The 21,734-nt window shown below is 41.7% G+C and overlaps 1 protein-coding gene across 3 annotated transcripts in view; it reads right to left on the bottom strand.

Annotated features, from left to right (window-relative positions):
* LOC122553906 (rho GTPase-activating protein 42-like) overlaps positions 1-21,734 on the bottom strand; it is a 367,560-nt gene that overhangs the window by 87,992 nt on the left and 257,834 nt on the right. The window lies entirely within an intron of this gene.

Below are 21,734 nucleotides of genomic sequence, written 5' to 3'. Positions count from 1 at the left end.
TAATTTAAAGCTATGCCCCCTCGTAATAGCTGACTCCATACGTGGAAAAAAGTATATATATTTTAGGTTGGTGACTTTCTTAAGAACTGAAAGAAGTTAGAAACGTAATTGCTAATAATGAGATTCTGAGCCAGGAAAAGGTGGGTGGAAAAGAATAATGGGAAAGGCCTGTGAAAGGGCAAGAATGATTAAATGATTAGAAGAATGATAGTGCAAGATAATAGCAGGTGGTCATGGCAGAAATGGAGTGCTGTAATTTCAGAGGGCAATAGATTGGTTAGGAGTTGTTGAGTAGAGAAATTGAAGCAGCAATTCCATTCCAGTGACTCCCAATGCAAAGATCTAGAAAAGATATGAGGCCAGATCATGGAGCCCATAAACAGAAATGCGACATATACAATCATGAATTTGAATAGAAGTAAGATATAATTCTACTTCCTTTGCTTATAACTTTGGCTATTATTTGTTCCTTGAAAAAAATGGTACAAATTCCTACAAGGGAATGCAATCAAATGGAATTTGACCTGTTTAGTTACCTTATAACATCAGTTCTGCTCACAATTCATGCTGTTAAGGAGGTATCTCTAAAGACAATCTTTATTCTTGAAATCATTATTAAAATTTTGAACTCATGATTTCATGCAGTTTATATGTTGTTCACAGGAATGATACAACAAGTAGAGTGTTACTCTCCGACCACTGTGCCTGATGTACTGCAGTGTTAGGTCACGATGTCCCAGTTATAACATTTTCCCCTCTCTCTCTCTATAATCATGAAATATAAAACCATAATGTCAAGAGATGACTGAAATGCCAAAAGTGGTACTGATATTTATTTTCTTACTGGATTTAGTATGCCACCAAGCACCCTTCCACCAAACTTCAGAAGGTCAGCAAACTGTCATAAATAACAAGGTCAACTTGTGTGGGGTCATTGAAAACAGGTCACATGCACAGAACACTGTAAACTCTTCTTACAGCCTTAAATTACAACCATGCATTGATGGCACGAAAGCACCAAATGTGTTCTAAACCAGCAAGCCAGTTAATGAAGGATAAAACTGGAACTAAAGTTTACTTGTATTGCACATATTTACAGAATTAAACAGTACAAGCACACACCCCTCACATAACCATACTAAAATTTCCTTCAATGTCTCTTAACGTATGCTTAAACATATGCTCTTAAATATGTTCCCCATCTGCATACAAGTAATCAGCATTCATGTGATATAAACAGAAGTTTTATTTCTCTTTAAATAAAAAAAAGCGTTAATATACACAACTATCATCGTAAAAAAGTGAAAGCAAAATAACTTCTATATTCTATGCAGAGAATTTCATTATGAGACACCATTCTTCTAAGCACCCTAATAGCTTCCTCGTATGAGCATTTCATTTTGTAAAACAATTGGACTTTTGAAAACATATGTCAATCATTGAGTTTTTTAGATTTCATTTCCATTCAGATTTGTTCTAAGCCATCAAGGTCATAATGCTTAGCATTTTCCATACAGTGCTCATTATCTCACAATAAAAATTAACCATATAACATATATTATGTTATGGTCAAATTTTAGCTGTCAACTTTTATTTGCTCATAATCACTATATTTGTATGTGGGGTTGTGTCTATTTTATTATCCCCAACATGGTTGACTTGATGTTGATAACCCAGCAGCAAGATTTTGCATATTTAAAAATGAAGAAGGTTAATTTATTTCCCATTCACTTGTCCTGGAGGCATAACAAAAATGTGTTGACTCATCCACTTGACTCACCAACACTATTAAACACACAAAATTAGATACAGATTAAGATAAAGCTGTTATAATTAAAAATGGGATTTAACTCAGCCTCTATTTCTGTGCAGATCTTGTTTCTTAATTGATGTTTTGATTGCAGTGAAGATCTTGAGAAACAAATGTCTCTGTGGCTGCAAAAGTTATTGTAGTTGATCTGCCCCAAGGGTAGATTTCTCAAGTGAACTTGAAGGTGGAATAGGTTACAGGAGTTCATCTTTCTTTCTATTTCAAGTGTTTGGGGATCACTTCTTTGACTATTTAGATGAAAGTAACTGTCTGATGTCTTTACCTGCAGGACTCTCTCTCTGATCAAATTCTCTTGAATACTAGTTTGAATTCTGCTGTTATCCTTTTAGCAAGTAGCAACAATCGTCAACTTATTATGTTGACCTTGCATTACATTATGTTATTGTTCAAATAAGGCACTGCAATATCTCAATAAGCAGAAATTGCTGAAAAACTCAGCAGGTCTGACAACATCTCTGGAGACAAAGGCGAGGTAACATTTTGGAAGTTCTGAAGAAGGATCACTGGACCCGAAACATTAACTCTGCTTTGACTCCAAAAAGAATTTCTGTGTTTCTTTTTGATTTCCAGCATCTGCTGTTCTTTGTTCTTTTTTTTTGTTTCAGTAAGCAGTCTAAATGTGACTTCTCACTGCCTGTAGTTTCAGTCTGCCAAAAGCCTTTGTGCTTGAATGGCAAATCAACATATTACAAAGGAAGTGTGAAATAAATTTAGTTTACTTTTTTCATGGGAGAAATAAAAGCCAGCATTCCATTTACTTTTGTAATCACTTTCTGTGCTAGACAGTGATACTTGGGGTGGCACGGTGGCTCAGTGGTTAACACTGCTGCCTCACAGCGCCAGGGACCCAGGTTTGATTCCACCCTCAAGCGACTGTGTGGAGTTTGCACATTCTCCCCGTGTCTGAGTGGGTTTCCCCCGGGTGCTCCAGGTTCCTCCCACAGTACAAAAATGTGCAAGTTAGGATAGATTTGCTATGTTAAGTTGCCCCATAGTGTCCAGTGATGTGCAGGCTAGGTTGACTGGCCATGGGAAATGCAGGGATTGGGTGGGATGCTCTTCAGAGGGTCAGTCTGGACTCAATGGGTTGAATGGTCTGCTTCCATGCTGTAGGGATTTTTTGATATTTGAACAATCCATTTAAAGTGTAATCACCACTATTTTTCGATTTTCATCATTCAGAACCCTGCAGAATTAGTTTAAACAAACCTCCCGCCAAGGATACTGGTGCCCCTCAGCTTCAGGTGTAGACCATCCTGTTTATAGAGGTCCCACCTTCCCCAGAAAAAAAAACAGTTATCCAGATACCGGAATCCCTCCCTCCTGCACCATCCCTGTACCCACGCATTTAACTGTTGTCTCTCCCTATTCCTCGACTCTCTATCATGTGGCACTGGTAACAAACCAGAGACAACAACTCTGTTTGTTCTAACTCTGAGCTTCCAACCTAGCTCCCTGAAAGCCTGCCTAACATCCTCAGCCCTCCTCCTACCTATGTCATTGGTTGCCCATGCTGGATTTGATCAAAGTATTCAGATTGGTGAAAAAAATCCCAAAAGGATGGTGGATGGTGGAAATCTGAAGCAAAAGCAGGAATTGCTGGAAAACCTCAGCAGGTCTAGCAGCATCCATGAGGAGAAATCAGAGTTAACGTTTCAAGTTCAGTGAGCCTTCTTTCGAACCGCTATTCAGATTAGTCCTGGAAGCTTTACTGATGATGGACTGGGGTTTTTTTCCGGCAGTTCAGGCAGTCACAGGGAAAGCTGTCAATCTCAAATCTGGAGATTGGCTTCACATTGCTGAGTGAGTAGGGAAATGGTGACAGCAACAGAGAGAAATTGTAGATACTAAGGTGGGATCTCACAGTGAATAGGAAGAATCTGGATAGTAGAATGGGATCACACAGTGAATAGGAGGGACCTGGATATGCTAGAGCAGTTGTTGGAAGGCAAGATATGGGGACAACATAGCACCAGCAAGACTATAGACATTTCCAAAGTCATGGGCTCTGTGCGTTAGGTGGGCACATTAATAGTTATATAAAGAGGCTCAGCAAATAAAGGGGGAAACAGATTGAAAGGTCAATAGGGGCACAGGGACAGCTACACTAAAACTAAACATGAGGGATGGGCAGGGGTGGAATTAATGTGTCACAAATGAAATCTGCAACTCACTCACACTGAAATGAATTTGGACGCTTGCCACATCAGATTGAAAATCAACTACATAATAACTGCACAAAATAGCTGCCACAGAATGCAAAGTAGCTGATTAAGTTACTTCTTTCCTTCTTTGGGGAGTTTGACGGGATGAGGCATGGGTGGATGCATAAAGTTTCTGGGTAGAGCAGAAATTAAGCCTCCACTTATTCAACAATGCCACCCACCTGGCTTCAATTTCATCAGTAGGCCAATCATTGTCCAAGAACCTAGATTAAAATTTACGGCCCAAGCAAACATGACCATAAGAAACAGGAACCGGAATAGACTGCTCAGCCTGAGTCTGCTCCGCAATTCAAAGAGATCATGGCTGATCTAACATTCCTTATAGAATCATACTGCAGCAATAAAGACCCTTCGGTCCGACCAGTCCATGCAACCATTATCCCAAACTAAACTAGTCACATCTGCATGCTCCTAGCCCATAACCCTCCAAATCATTCCTTTTCATGAACTTATCCAAACGTCTTTTGAACGTTGTAATTGTACCTGCATCCAACACTTCCTTGAGAAGTTCATTCCACACATGACCCACTCTCTGTGCTAAATATTTGCCACTCGTCTTTTACAAATTTCTTTCCTCTCACTTTAAAAATATGCCTCCTTGAAAGTCTCGAAATCCCCAAATTAAGGAAAAGACAATTACCATTAATTCTATCTGTATCCCTCATTATTTTATAAACTTCTATCAGGTTATCTTTCAACGTCTTATGCTCCTGTGAAAACATCCCAACCTAACCAGCCTTTCTTTATAACTCAAACCTTCCATATGTGGCAACATCCTGGTAAGTCTCTTCCGAATCCTCTCCAAGAGTTAATATCCTTCCTCAGTACTCCAGAATGGAGAAAGTGAGGACTGCAGATGCTGGAGATCAGAGTAGGGCTGGAAAAGCATAGCCGGTCAGGCAGCATCCGAGATGCAGGAGAATCAATGTTTCAGATATAAGCCCTTCATCTGGAACGAGGCCTCATTCCTGATGAAGGGCCTCTGCCCGAAATGACGATCCTCCTGCACTACACTCTTCGACAGTACTCCAGAATGTCCACTTTCCTGCCTTTTTCCTGTAACCCTCGATTTCCTGACTGATCAACAATCTATCTCAGCCTTTAATATACACAAGGACTCTGCTATCGTGTGGTAAGGAGTTGCAAAGACTCTCAATCCTCAGAATTACTCCCCATTTCAGTCTTCAGTTGGTGCCCCTTTATTCTGAGACTATTCCCTCTGGTCTTAAACTCTTCCAGGAGGGGAAGCATCTTCTCAATATTTATACCATCACACCCCTTAAGAATCCTATATGTTTCAATGTAATCATCTCTGATTCTTCTAAACTTCACTAAGTAGAATCCCAACTTGTTTTGCATTTACTCATAAGACAATCCCTCTATACCAGGATCATCCTGAACCTTCTCTGAACTGTCTCTAATGAAATAATATCCTTCCTTAAATAAGGGTACCAAAACTGGTCATGTTACTCCAGATGTGGTCTCACCAGCACCTTTTACAATTGCAGTAAGATTTCCCTACTCCTATACTCCAATCCCCTTGAAATAAGGGCAAATGTTCCATTAGCCTTCTTGATTACCTTCTACACCTGGGTGCTAGCTTTCTGTGTTTTGTGTACAAGTAACCCCACCCCCAGCCCCCCTCCTCCCTACACCACCCCAAGTTCCTCTGTGTTACGACTTTCTTCAGTTTTCCTTCAGTTAAGTAATATTCTAATCTTCTGTTCTTTCAAAAATGAGTGTTTCACATTTTCACACATTCTATTTGCTGACTTTTTGCCCATTTAATTTTTCACTATTTCTCTGAAAATTTGTATTAAAATTACTTATGGAATCTTGTGCAGGTTAAAAATGAGTTAGTCCTGGTGGTAATGGGACTGCAGTGCACCATGGCACAATGAAGCATCCTGGGTTGGTCACCCATTAAGGTCTCTTCACTTCTCCACGATTGGTTGTGCTCCTTTGTGGCCATACGCAAAACCTTTTCTTCAAAGGGACTAAGTAGCCTAATGTGTATCCCTACCACACTTTCCCTGCTCTCTTCACCCTAGTGCCACGACCACCACTAGCCTACCTTATCATCCCCAATACCAGTCTTGGACCTCCCAGTCCAGTTACCAGCAAACATTTCCTGCAATAAGACAAAGTGAGAGACTGAGTATGATTGAAGTGTGAAAGCAGATGCAAGAGTAGTTTGTGGTCAAGTCGAACAGGAGAGGAAGCGATGTATCCCCAGTGAGTGAAACGCAGAGGTCAAGAAGGATTAGTAGTTTGGAAGAATGAGATGGGTTTTGTTTTTATTCATTCATGAGATGAGGACATAATTGGTGAGGTCAGCATTTATTGCCCATTCCTTATTCCCAGAGGGCAGTTAAGTGTTAACCACATTGCTGTGGGTCTGGAGTCACATGTAGGCCAAACCAGCTAAGGATGACAGTTTCCTTCCCTGAATTCCATTAGTGAACTAGATGGATTTTTCCGATAATCGGCAATGGATTCATGGTCACAATTAGATTCTTAATTCCAGATTTTCATTGAATTCAAGTTCCACCATCCACAATGACGTGGTTTGAACCCAGGCCTCTAGAACATTATCTGGGTCACTGGATCAACAATCCAGCAATAATACCACTAGGCCATTGCCTCTCCTTATGGTGAGAGCCAATGAGTAGACATGATGCATGCAATATTAAGAATTATAGTCTATTAACCTTGATGAAATGCATCTGCAGTGCCAGAATCAGAGTATGTTCTGGCCCTGTGAATATGAGATACCAGGGTAACACTTACCTCTTTAGAACATCGTAAATTATTGACCTTCTTCCTCCACTACTGGGCATCCCACTTTACTTGGGGCACATCAATGACTTGAGCTGTAATCTATGTCTAGATTGGTCGCATCTGATGGTGTGACCTGCTGTGGTAATTGTTAGATCTATCTACCAAAACATTCAAGTCCGTGTCCATGAAGTGAGAAGGGAGTGTTCCTTTCTTCTGACTTATGGCTTAATTACCACAGTGTGAGGGCCAGTTCCTGTCCTGCAGTGATGTAGTGTGTTAGTGGCCTTTAAATATGGTGAAAGCTGCAAAGTCTTGGCAGTTTACAATCACTTCTGCTGCTGTGGCTGCATGATCTCTCCACTCTGCAGGCTCCCTGCCTCTATTCCTGATGAAGGGCTTTTGCCCGAACCGTCGATTTGCCTGCTCCTCGGATGCTGCCTGACCTGCTGTGCTTTTCCAGCACCACTCTAATCTAGACTCCCACTCAATAGAGACTATTTGCCCACAATGCTGGAGCTCATTTCCAGAGACAGGATTGGAGATGGTTATTCAGCCAGAGAAGCTTTTAAATTGAAATATCAGGTACAAATAAGATGTTAAAATTCTTGGTCATTTTAAAATTATTTTATATCTATAACAACATGTAAGGCCTGCAGATACTAAAGGTACTTTTTAATACATTCATATCTTATGTTTTTGTAAGCTTTGCTGCAGTACACACTTTCAACCACTAGAGACCATCCCTGAACTATGGAAAAGTTTTACATTTCATTTGAGAAAACATTTGGGTAGTTGCCAATTTATTACACTATATTACTTATCTTTTGTAAAATGTACAGAGCTGACAGTTATTACATTAAGACTTTCTGTTGCCTTACTTCAATTAAAAAAAACTTGACATCAGCTTTCAAACCACTTTAGAGACTATGCTCAAGAATCTTTCGTTAACAATGACGTGCATCAAATGCATTCAAATATTTTTACCAATCATGATGCCATGAGAAACTCCAGCACTTTGGCTGCCAAAACCCAAGGTACTGGTAATCCCTTCATAAACCTGTACCCCTGTCTACCCAACATCTCTTAAAACTTCTCTCTCAGGCCAAGCTTATATTTCTATATGATTCAGCATCAAACTGCTTATGATGCTTCTGTGAAGCACATTATAATGCTTTATGACGTTAAAGACACAATGGAAATATAAATTGCTGTTGGTATTACTGGTGGGAGAGTATGATTACAACTTAAATTAAGACAGTTTTCTTTATAAATGTAGATAGGAACTTTAAAAAAAGAAAACTTCTAATAATCACAAACCACTATGTTAAATAAACAAGTTAATGAAGCATATATTTAAGTTGATTTGACTTGTAAAATTCAAATTATGATAAAATTACAAAGTTATTTATGCAACTGTGCTATCTATTTAGTTATCAAGGTGCCAAATGAAGTGCAAACACTGTATAATATCCAAGATTCAACTAAAAGCAAATGTTTCCATGACCTTTTAAAGAGCTAATTAATAGGACACCTCTTGGCACCCTCAGTTTACACTTGATATTCATTTTTTTCAATGAATAACTCAATGTTACACTCACAATGCACATTTCTTATCAGTTTACAACAGCACACTTTCCCCCCCCAACCAAGTATATAGAGTTACATAATTAAATCTTTGCAAATAATCAATGTGTTATATCTCACAGGATAGACACTATTAAGCACAGTCATGATCCTCTAGTTCTAAGTGTTATTCAAGTAAAAAGTAAACACTTGATAATAACTTGCTTGTGCACTTTTATCTTAAAATCTGAAATGTATCTTCTAGTTTTTGTTTTTAAATCATTTGAAAAATAAATTCAAATATTCTCACAGTGTAAACAAAGGGAGAGAAGGATAAATTTAATGCAATTAGTTTCCTATTACTTGTACACAAACTGTTCATAGCCATTCAAGATAAAATTAATAAAAATTTAGGAATGGGCAATTCAAGGTCAGCAAGTGCACATTTAATAAAAAAAAGTCATGATCCATAAATGTGATAGTGGTTTTTTTTAAAGAGTCAGGAATGCAATGAAAGTAGCATTTTTGAATGTTCACAGTCTATTTAATAAGAAATCTAACAAGACGTTTATTGGAAGATTTCAGGTATATACAGTAAGAGATGAAAATGATAGCGAACAGGATCAAAAAATTAGTAAAGGCATGTTTGGCTGAGACTGGCAGAAGGTTAGAAATGGGAGTACTGAGTTTACCATTCCTCTGAACATATATGGAAGATATGGAATTCAAGATAGAGAACACAATCTTAAAATTGCTCACCAGACAAATGCAGAGGAATTGGCAAATGATAAAAAGAGGAGAACAGAAGTCTCCATGAAGGTCGACAAGTTAGCTCAATAGACAGACAGGTGAAAGATAGAATTCAACATTGAGGAAACGTGAGGAAAATTACTTCTCAAATCATTTTCAGACTCTGTCTAACATTCCTCTCTATCCCCCAGTCTATTTTTTAACCTAACTCTTCACTCCAGACTCCCATTCACTATTTTACCTTTCTCCAACCAGTACCTAAACCTGCTGCCCTTGGCTCAGACTTTACTTTCACAGGAACTAACTGTAACTTGTCCAAGCCATCGCCAACTCACATCAAACCTGAATTCCCTGTTTGTCTAGTCCCAAAGGTTTCCTTACTCCAATCCTACTCACTTTAAGACCACATGCACACATATACATATATTTTGTGGGGTGAATTTGTACTTGCAGAGTTACATTGTACTTTGCTCAAAAACTGCATGAATTCATGTAAAACTCTGTTATCTCACTTTTTAGATTAGAATCAATCTAAACATCATGGCATAGACAGAGAACATAGGGGGCTAACACCTTCAACATATTGTCTGGCTAACACCAATTGTTACAGTTAACCTGAGAATGCAACTTTTAAAAAAGGTTTTGTGATTTACACATGAAAGAAGTGAAACTTTAATGGTATTCGAACAGGTGAAAGACTCAACAGACAATCAGGGTATTTTTCAATGTATAATTTCAGTTACATCACACTGTAAGTGTTTGCTATAAATTCTGTGTCTGACATTTGTGCACCACAACCACCTGATGAAGGAGCGTCGCTCCGAAAGCTAGTGCTTTCAATTAAACCTGTTGGACTATAGTCTGGTGTTGTGTGATTTTTAACTATTTTCTCAGAGGATGTGAAAGCTCAGTCATTGACCATGTTCAAAACACAGTTTGATAGATTTCTGGATATTAAAGATATTAAAGGATATAGGAACAGTGTATCAAAACAGTACCGAGCTAAAAGCGTAGCCCTTGAATGATAGAGTGAGCTCAAAGCACTGACTAGTCATTTCCTGTTCCTACCTCTGTGTTCTTATGCAGCATTCTGGGAACTGGAGACATAGGCCTAGCAATTAACTCTAATCTACCGACCGTGTAACAGCTCCAGAAACAATATCAACTTAAATCCTGGCCTTTATATTTGTCTGAGCTCACTGTGAAAATCCGTGAAAGTAGATAAGAACAAAAGATTGTTTTCTTGTTACATTTAATTATATTGAGAACGCAATGGTCCAGATGTTCTGATTGTCAGATAAAGTAGCTTTTCCAGCATAGATGAAAATTCCTCTTGGGAACGTGTTAGAAGGCCCATCAAAGCAGACCCTGAAGGAATTGCCCACAAAATTACAAACTCCACTAACAATGCCCCTACTTCTCGCAAAAGTAGATATTTAAATAAGAGAATTTGAAGAATTCTGCTGGTGACTTTATAGAGGTTTATAAAATCATGAGGGGCCTGGATAGGATGAATAGACAAGGTATTTTCTCTGGGGTGGGGGAGTCCAGAGGTTTAGAGTGAGGGGGGTAAAATTTAAGAGGAACCTAAGGGGGAACTTTTTCATGCAAAGGGTGATGCGAGGATGAAATGAGCTGCCAGAGGAAGTGGTGGAGGCTGGTACAATTGCAACATTTAAAAGGCACCTGGATAGGTATATGAATAAGAAGGCTTTGGAGGGATATGGGTCAAGTGCTGGCAAATAGGACTAGATTAATTTAGGATATCTAGTCGGTATGGACGAGTTGGACCAAAGGGTCTGTCTCCATGCTATACATCTCTATGATTCCAAGTCAAGTAAATGGTTACTCAGGAAAGTTTAGAAATCTTATACCTCCTTAGAAAATCTTAAAACGATTAAAAATCTTGTCTAAGTAACTGCCGAATTGACCATACATCACATACATCCCAACTATACCGCCCTCACACTCCCAAAACCCAATACATTGACCTGACACTCCCCTCTACCCCAAAGACCACATTCACTCTGTCAATCAGAACAGACATGACCTCCCTTTATCCCAAGGGCCCAAATCTACCCCACCACCTGGGATGCACCACCAGATCTGATGCCTTTTCCAGCTCCTAGATTCCTCCCCCACCCAACTCTCTCTCTAGATCCAAAACCTCCTTCCTTCACCACTAGACCCAACAAAGCCTCCTTTCCTTTTCCCTTGTGGCCTCTATATCCCAGTAACCTGACCTATCTTAAACATTTCACTCTCCTGGCCCCATGCTATCTTGCACCCTGGAATTCTACTCAATTGGCACCCATTATTTTCCATTGATCAAAAACTGGACTGGACGGGAGAAGCAATATAAACCCATGGCTACAAGAATAGGTCAGAGGCTGAGAATCCTGCAGTGAGTAATTCCCCTTCTGACTCCCTACAGCTTGGCAACAATCAGCATGGCACAAGACAGGAGGGTGAAGGACTCCTCCCACTTGCCTGGATGGATTGAGCTTCATTAACACTCAAGAAGCTTGATACTACCCAGGACAAAACAACCAGCTTGATTTGCTTCACATCCACAAATGTTCAGTCCCACAACTTTCTTAGGACTAGGAATATTTGTCAGTTATAAGAATGTACTGAAGAATATCACCAAGGCTCCTTAGACACCATCTTCCAAACTCACAACCTCCACCATCTAGAAGGGCCGGGGCAGCAGAAACAAAGAAACACAACGACCTGCAAGTTCCCCTCCAAGCCTGACTTGAAAATTATCACAGTTTTTTTATATCACTGGATGAATATAAATAATGGGAATTCCCTTGATAACAGCATTGTTAGTCTGCCTCTGCCAAATGGACTACAAGCAGCTCACCTCCACCTGCTCAAGGCTAACATGGGATGGGTGACACCCACACCTCATGAATAAATAGAAACTTAATGTCTACACCCCTCCGCGACCCTCTCCCCTCTCGCACCTTAACCTCACACTTATATTGTGTACGGCTATTAAAATAAGATTCTGGGCTTTTAATTGCACAATATAGCAGCTGACAGCTATATTCTCTGACAGTTCTCCACAACAATGCACCTATCAGAAAGGAGGTACAGCTCCATATTTCTATAGGAGCCCTGATCCAAATTCCCTGATATGAAATTGCACACAAGAAGGAGCCAATCTCTGTATGATACTGCCATTCCTCGGATAGTTCAGCCCAATTTTTTTTTGGTATGGGTGATTTTTAATTTGAATCTTGGATTTTTGGGATTGTAAGAAAGAAAACAATCAAAATGCTTTAGAAAATAATTGAGTGATGTAATTTCTTCAGATTCAGACTGTTTTTTAATTGTTAGTTTTCCCTGTTCAATAGACTTATATTGAAAGTAATTTGAAAACTGGGTCAATACAATGGTATGTGAAGCCTAACCAAACAAAACAAAAACTGATTTCCAACCAATGATTGACTTGGGAATATGTGCTGATACTCAAACTTCATTACTTCTGGGGTCTTTGCAAAAGTTAAAGACTTAGTCAAATTACTCAAATTTTCCCAAGTTATCTGCCTGACGAACTCAGGTTAACAGAAAACATTGAGCATATTAACAAGAAACTATATATTACAATTAAATTAGTTCTTAGCACAAAGAAACAATACATGAACGATCAACTTACAACTCTGCCAGCTTAAGCTCTATCCCCTGCCTGAACCCCTATTCACACGTACAGACAGATACAGATAAACCCAGAGAAAATACTGGGACAACACAATCCAACAGCACAAATCCACAGGGTTCCATGTGATTTCACTTTTGCTTCTTCAAAGTCCTTCTGATTGCTTATATCCTTTTCCACGTCATTTCAGTTCTTTACTGAAGATACAGGTGGGTTGACACATTATTGCTGTTTTTCAGTCATACGTTAGAGGCAACAGCTTGTTGCAAATGATGGGAGAAATTAGCTCTCTGTTAATGCTTGATTACTGCGCTGCAGAGAGAAAATGGCAGATACTGTCTTGTGCAGTTGCGAGACTTTCTGCATCTGCATTATTCACACACAAATCATCCACCTGACCCACAGCCAGAGAGCTGTGGCCATGCTGATGTCTCCCGGCTGACACAACTGGTTCCAATTGAAAACTCAATTGACAGTCTGTCTTCCTGAAAAGTTGCCTTGAACACACATGATGCTGCTAAGTCTCTATCAACGTCCCCTACTGCTTCAACAATGAGTTCTACTGCAACAAAAACATGAATTGCTGGAGAAACTCAGTAGGTTTGGCAACATCTGTGGAGCATCCAAAACGTTAACTCTGCTTTCTATCCACAGATTCTGCTAGACCTGTTGTATTTTTCCAGCAATTCCTGCTTTTGTTTCAGATTTCCAGCATTCACAGTTTTCTTGGAGTTTTTTTTGTTTAATGAGTTTTACCAACTCGTTTTTAAAATGTAGTAAACATTTCCACAGCTTTGGTTTAAACAATCCTCCTCCCATTCACAATCTAAAATAAAGAAACATGTAAAAGTGTGACATTTATGTTAATTTCAGACCGAAATGTGATGTACCTACTTGAGAAGGTGAAAAACTTGCCCTGCTCTTGGGAAATAAAACAGAGTCTAGATTAGAGTAGTGCTGGAAAAGCACAGCAGGTCAGGCAGCATCCGAGGAGCAGGAAAATCGATGTTTCAGGCAAAAGTCCATCATCAGGAATAAAGGCAGAGAGCCTCTGGGGTGGAGAGATAAATGGGAGTGGGGTGGGGTGGGGTGGGGAGAAGGTAGCCAAGAGCACAATAGGTAGACAGAGGTGGGGATGAAGGTGATAGGTCAGAGAGGAGGGTGGAGCAGATAGGTGGGAAGCAAGATTGGCAGGTAAGACAGGTCATGAGGATGGTGTTGAGCTGGAAGGTTGGAACTGGCGTAAGCTGGGGGCAGGGGAAATGAGGTAACTGGTGAATAAAGCAGGGCAGGTGACTGAGGTGTCAGTCAGGGAGCACTTTGGGGCTAGCGACCATAACTTTATCAATTTTAAAACAGTGGTGGAAAAGGATAGACCAGATCTAAAAATTAAAGTTCTAAATTGAAAGAAGGCTAATTTTGACAGTATTAGACAAGAACTTTCAAAAACTGATTGGGGGCAGATGTTCACAGGTAAAGGGACGGCTGGAAAATGGGAAGCCTTAAAAAATGAGATAACGAGATTCCAGAGACAACATATTCCTGTTAGGGTGAAAGGAAAGGCTGGTAGGTGTAGGGAATGCTGGATGACTAGAGAAATTAAGGTTTTGGTTATGAAAAAGCAGGAAGCATATGTCAGGTATAGACAGGATAGATCGAGTGAATTCTTAGAAGACTATAAAAGCAGGAGGAGTATACTTGTGTTGGAAATCAGGAGGGCAAAAAGGGGACATGAGATAACTTTGGCAAATAGCATTCAGGAAAATCCAAAGGGATTTTATAAATACATTAAGGACAAAAAGATAACTAGAGAGAGAATAGATCCCCTCAAAGATTAGCAAGGCAGCCAATGTGTGGAGCATCAGGAGGTGGAGGAATATGAAATGAGTATTTTACATCAGTGTTTACTGTGGAGAAGGACATGGAAGATATAAAATATGGGAAAATAGATGGTGACATGTTGAAAAATGTCCATATTACAGAATAGATGGTGCTGGATGTCTTGAAACATAAACGTGGATAAATTCCCAGGACCTGATCAGTTGTACCCTAGAACTTTGTGGGAACCTAGGGAAGTGATTGCTGGGCCCCTTACTGAAATATTTGTATCATCGATAGTCACAAGTGAGGTAGTGGAAGACTAGAGGTTGGCTAACGTGGTGTCACTATTTAAGAAAAGTGGTAAGGAAAATCCAGGGAACTCTAGACTGGTGAGCCTGAGATCGGTGGTGGGCATGTTTTTTACTTAGATTACTTAGATTACTTACAGTGTGGAAACAGGCCCTTCAGCCCAACAAGTCCACACCGACCCGCCGAAGCGCAACCCACCCATTACCCTACATTTACCCCATGTTGTTGGAGGGAAGCCTGAGGGACAGGATTTATGAGCATTTGGAAAGTCAAGGACTGATTAGGGAGAGTCAGCATGGCTTCGTGAGTGGGAAAACATGTCACATGAACTTGATGGAGTTTTTTGAAGAATTAACAAAAAGGATTGATGAGGGCAGAGCGGTAGACATGATTTATATGGAGGCGAAAATGAGGACTGCAGATGCTGGAGATCAGAGTCAAGAGTGTGGTGCTGGAAAGGCACAGCAGGTCAGGCGGCATCCGAGGAGCGGGAGAATCGACATTTCGGGCAAAAGCCCTTCATCATGACTGATGATTGGTGATGAAGATCATTCCTGATGTAGGCCTGAAACGTTGATTCCCGTGATCTATATGGACTTCAGTAAGGTATTCGACAAGGTTCCTCATGGGACACTGGTTAGCAAGGTTAGATCTCATTAAATACAGGGAGAACTAGCCACCTGGATACAGAGATGGCTCGAAGGTAGAAGACAGAGGGTGGTGATGGAGGGTTGTTTTTCAGACTGGAGGCCTGTGACCAGTGGTGTGTCACAAGGATCAGTGCTGGGTCCACTTGCTTTTCGCCATTCATATAAATGATTTGGATGTGAGTATTAGAGGTACAGTTAGTAAGTTTGTAGATAACACCAAAATTGGAGGTGGAGTGGACAGCGAAGAAGGTTACCTCACATTACAATGGGATCTTGATTAGATGGGCCAATGGGCTGAGAAGTGGCAATTGGAGTCTAATTTAGATAAATTGAGGTGCTACATTTTGGAAAAGCAGAAGAAAGCAGGACTAATACATTTAATGGTAATGTTCTGGGGAGTGTTGCTGAACAAAAAGACCTTGGAGTACAGGTTCATAGCTCCTTGAAAGTAGAGTCGCAGGTAGATAGAATAGTGAAGAAGGCGTTTGGTGTGTTTTCCTTTATTGGTCAGAGCAGAGTACAGGAGTTGGGAGGTCATGTTGTAGCTGTACAGGATATTAATTAGGCCACTTTTGGAATATTGTGTGCAATTCTGGTCTCCTTCCTATTGGAAGGACGTTGTGAAACTTGAAAGGGTTCAGAAAAGATTTACAAGGATGTTGCCAGGGATTAAGCTATAGGGAGAGACTGAATAGGCTTTCGCCAACTTTTAAGGGCATTTAAATGGTCATTGGGATAAATCTATAGATGAAAATGGAATAGTGTGGGATAGATAGGCTTCGGATTGGTCACACAGGTTGGTGCAATATCAAGGACCGAAGGGCCTGTACTGCGCTGTAATGTTCTCTGTTCTAGGCTGCAGCATTGGAAGCTGAGGGGTGACCTTATAGAATTTAAAAAACCAGATGGGGCATGGATAAGATAAATAGTCAAGGTATTTTCCCTAGGGTGGGGCAAGTCCCGAACTTGGGGGCATAGGTTTAGGATGAGAGGGGAATGAAATAAAAGGGACCTAAGGGGCAATGTTTCACACAGGGTGGTGCATGTCATGAATGAGCTGCCAGAGGAAGTGGTGGAGGCTGATACAATTACAGCATTTAAAAGGCATCTAGATGGGTATATGAATAGGAAGGGTTTCGAGGGATAAGGGCCAAGTGGTGGCAAATGGGACTAGATTTGGTTAGGACATCTGGTCAGCATGGATGAGTTGGACCAAAGGGTCTGTTTCCGTGCTGTACATCTTTATGACAGTATGAAATTATGTCAACAAGTGAACACAATGCTGTGGGAAAACACGTTTTTCAATGCTCCAGTACACCACTAAGTAAACAAAAATGCTAATCTGGATTTCATCACATATACCAAAATGCAGGAAAGAAACAGCTCAACTCACAAGCAAGATTATGAACATCTGGAAAGATAAGATTCATTAACCAACTTCTCCCTGGTCTGTATTCTAAATCCTATATATTCTTTTTCCAGGGTTACATACACAGTACTCACTAAGTGGCTGTGTACAAAGAATGTTTCCATGTTTTATTTGGTAATTTCTTTTTGGTAATGACAAAATAAAATTCAACATTTTTAAAATGTATTTCAACTTGAATTACATTCCACAAACAAATTTAATGCTTGCTCCACGATCTGATCAAAACAAAAGTAATTCAGGCCAGCAACCTTAAGCATTGGTAGAACTAACTTGGTAAAGTCATTGGACATTAGAATAAATGTGGTTCAATGTTTGATGAATTCAGTGAGCCAGGGCAAAATAAAAATCTCACAATCATCTCCTTGATGTTTTCAGCTGTACATAAGCAAACCACAATACCAAAAAAGGAAAGCTGCTTCATGCCTGAAATCCTTTCCCAGTTAAGTCACTAAGTTACTATTTACATTAGCTCAATAACTGTAGTGGTCACATATTTAAATGGGAGCTGATTTTCTTCTGCATTCACAACAATGTCATTATATATATGGTGAATAAAAATCTGATCATAAAGAATCCACCAGTGGTCTGTGACTGTAAAATCAATTGAGGAAGTACTGCCTCAAGACCAATGAAGAAAATCTTTAAAAAGTAGTTTGAAAAGTACTTCAGCTTTTCTGAAATAAGAAACCAGGGGTCACGAGTTCAAGGTGAGAGGGGACAAGTTTAGAGGAGATATGTGTGGAAAGTTCTTTACACAGAGGGTGGTAGGTGCCTGAAACGCATTGCCAGTGGAAATGGTAGTGGGCACTATTAAAGATGTCATTTAAGATGTATCTAGACCAATACATGAATGGGCAGGGAGCAAAGGGATACAGACCCTTAGAAAATAGGCGACAGGTTTAGATAGGGGATCTGGATTGGTGCAGGCTTGGAGGGCCGAAGGGCCTGTTCCTGTGTTGTAATTTTCTTTGTTCTTTGAAACCTCAAGATTTCCAATTGTTCTCTTCTCTCCTAAATGCCCTAACTCTTGTGAGTGTGCAACCCTATCAACATCAGTAGCCTCCTTATCTTGTCCAACTGATCATTTTTCACATACAAGTCTAGAACGTAAGGGTTGAACCATTATACTTTAGATGGTATCATTGTTGGAAAGGAAGCCGAGAAGTGGTTAATTGGGCTGGTGACAAGCTGAGGCCCTTAAATGATCACTACATTGACAGGTTAAGGGTCTTAATTCCTGGAGGGTTGGAAAGCCAATCAGAAGCCTTCCTACCCATACGTTTATTGTTGAGGTAGTAGGAAAGAGACAGTACATGTACAGCATCAACTTGCCCATAATTTCCTATTCCTGAGACCTGCCGTGCCTCTTCCTACAAGAGAAATATTTTGCCCAATTAAACTAAGGTTATGCTCTGAACTGCCTTTTATTTAAATAAAAATTAGAGTTCTGGCACTCACTAAAGTCCAGCATTTTATTTACCTTATCTTTACAACAAGATCTTTCTAGAAGTAAACATCACCTCTAAAATAATAAAATCGATGATAAAATTTGCAATAATAGATTTTTTTCACAAAGCTACCATTGTTACACTGTTAATTGAAATTAAGGTGTGAGTCACTCAAAATTATCTCAGGCCGGCTTGGAAACCAGCCCATTCCTACAGTTTTCTAATTTTTAAACCATCGGAAAAATAATTATAATTTCTCATGCCTTTTAGGGAGAGTAACCTGCTCGCCTTCAAGCTACTCTTCTCTTCACCTCACTATAGTCTAGGGCAAAAAATGGACAAACAGCTGAATTGCAAAGGTGAGGTAGGGGTGTTTGCTGTTGACAACAGAACTGCTATGACAGAGTGTGGCCTCAATAAACGATAGTGAAATGGAAGTCAGTGGGAATCAGGAAAAATTCTCCACTGGTTCAAGTATTGCCGAGCACAAAGAAAGCTATCTTTGGTTGTGGAACCAAATCATCTTATCCCCAAGACATCGTTGCAGGCAAACTTCTAGGAAGTGTCCTAAACCCAACCATATTCTGCTGCTGCATCAATAATCTTACTCCCATTGTACTTGCGATGTACACATGCTTGTTGATCACTCCACAGTTTTTGATTCCCATTCACAACTCTTTAAATAATGATTTAAACAAAGCATGCACGCAGAATTACCTGGTTAATTTGCCACACAAAACCCACTACCCCCAAACATTAAATTGCTCAACAATCATTGATTCCTGGATTAGAGTGGTGCTGGAAAAGCACAGCAGGTCAGGCAGCATCTAAGGAGCAGGAAAATCGACGTTTCGGGCAATAGCCCTTCATCAGGAATAGAGGCAGGGAGCCTGCAGGGTGGAGAGATAAATGAGGGGGGGCGGGGGGTAGGGGTGGGGAGAAAGTAGCATCGAGTACAATAGGTGAGTGGGGGTGGGGATCAAGGTGATAGGTCAGAGAGGAGAGTGGAGTGGACAGGTGGAAAGGAACGTAGGCAGGTAGGAGAAGTCATGGGGACAGTGCTGAGCTGGAAGTTTGGAGCTGGGGTGAGGGGAAATGAGGAAACTAGTGAAGTCCACATTGATGCCCTGTGGTTGTAATGTTCCGAGGTGGAAGATGAGGCGTTCTTCCTCCAGGTGTCGGGTGGTGAGGAAGCGGCAGTGAAGGAGGCCCAGGACTTGCATGGCCTCGGCTGAGTGGTAGGGAGAGTTGAAATGTTGGGCCACAGGGCGGTGTGGTTGATTGGTGCGGGTGTCCCAGAGATGTTCCCTAAAGCGTTCTGCTAGGAGGCGTCCAGTCTCCCCAATGTAGAGGAGACCGCATCGGGAGCAACAGATACAATAACTGATACTGGTGGATGTGCAAGTAAAACTTTGATGGATGTGGAAAGCTCCTTTAGGCCCTTGGATGGAGGTGAGGGAGGAGGTGTGGGCGCAGGTTTTGCAATTCCTGCGGTGGCAGAGGAAAGTGCCAGGATGGGAAGGTGGGTTGTTGGGGGGCGTGGATCTGACCAGGTAGTCACTGCAGAAATTGTTGCTCCCATTGCGGTCTCCTCTACATTGGGGAGACTGGACGCCTCCTAGCAAAGCGCTTTAGGGAACATCTCTGGGACACCCGCACCAATCAACCACACCGCCCTGTGGCCCAACATTTCAACTCTCCCTACCACTCAGCCGAGGCCATGCAAGTCCTGGGCCTCCTTCACTGCCGCTTCCTCACCACCCGACACCTGGAGGAAGAACGCCTCATCTTCCACCTCGGAACATTACAACCACAGGGCATCAATGTGGACTTCACTAGTTTCCTCATTTCCCCTCACCCCAGCTCCAAACTTCCAGCTCAGCACTGTCCCCATGACTTCTCCTACCTGCCTACGTTGGTCTGGAGGAAGTGGGAGGATTCAAAGGAGGAATTGTTAAGGGTGAGGACCAGTTCAGCCAAACGAATGAGAGTGTCAGTTGAAGGTTACTGTTGGGGATGTCGGGAGAGGAAGAAGTGGAGGGCTTGGAGGCCCTGGTCATGGCGGATGGAGGTGTAGAGGGATTGGATATCCATGGTGAAGATGAGGCGTTGGGGGCAGGAGAAATGGAAGTCTTGAGGAAGTGGAGGGCATGGTTGGTGTCTTGAACGTATGTGGGGAGTTCCTGGACTAGGGGGGATAGAACAGTGTCGAGGTAGGTATTAGATTACTTAGTGTGGAAACAGGCCCTTCGGCCCAACAAGTCCACACTGACCCGCTGAAGCACAACCCACCCAGACCCATTCCCCTACATTTACCCCTTCTCCTAACATTACGGGCAATTTAGCATGGCCAATTCACCTAACCTGCACATTTTTGGACTGTGGGAGGAAATCGGAGCACCCGGAGGAAACCCACGCAGACACGGGGAGAACATGCAAACTCCACATAGTCAGTCGCCTGAGGCAGGAACTGAACTCGGGTTTCTGGCGCTGTGAGGCAGCAGTGCTAACCACTGTGCCACCGTGCCGCCCACGGTAGAGATGAGTTCGGTGGGGCAGCAGCAGGCTGGGACAATGGGTCGGCCAGGGTGGTCAGGCTTGTGGATCTTGGGAAGGAGGTAGAACCAGGCAGTGCGGGGTTCCCGGACTATGAGGTTGGAAGCTGTGGGTGGGAGATCTCCTGAGGTTATGAGGTTCTGTATGGTCTGGGAGATAATGGTTTGGTGATGGGGGGTGGGATCATGGACGAAGGGGCGGTAGGAAGAGGTGTCCTCGAGTTGGCGCCTGGCTTCAGCGGTGTAGAGGTCAGTGCGCCAGACTAATACTGTGCCCCCTTTATCCGCTGGCTTGATGATGAGGTCGGGATTGGAGCAGAGGGATTGGAGGGCTGCGTGTTGTGAGGGTGAGAGGTTGGAGTGGGGGAGGGGGGTAGACAGGTTGAGGCAGTTAATGTCCCGGCGGCAGTTGGAAATGAAGACATCGAGGGCGGGTAATAGGCCAGCACGAGGTGTCCAGGTAGATGGAGTGTATTGGAGGTGGGAAAAGGGGTCCTCAGAAGGTGGGCGGGGGTCCTCTTTGTAAAAGTAAGCTCGGAAGTGGAGGCGGCGAAGAAGTGTTCGACGTCACGGCGTGTATTAAATACATTGATGTGTGGGCAGAGGGGGATGAAGGTAAGGCCTTTGCTGAGGACTGATCGTTCATCCTCTGTAAGGGGCAGGTCTGGGGGAATGGTGAAAACTCAGCAGGGCTGGAAGCTAGGA

Source organism: Chiloscyllium plagiosum, chromosome 10 (assembly GCF_004010195.1).
Source record: "Chiloscyllium plagiosum isolate BGI_BamShark_2017 chromosome 10, ASM401019v2, whole genome shotgun sequence".
Classification (NCBI taxonomy): domain Eukaryota; kingdom Metazoa; phylum Chordata; class Chondrichthyes; order Orectolobiformes; family Hemiscylliidae; genus Chiloscyllium; species Chiloscyllium plagiosum.
Note: the sequence above shows the minus strand (reverse complement) of the source record. Positions and strands in the feature narration are given on the sequence as shown.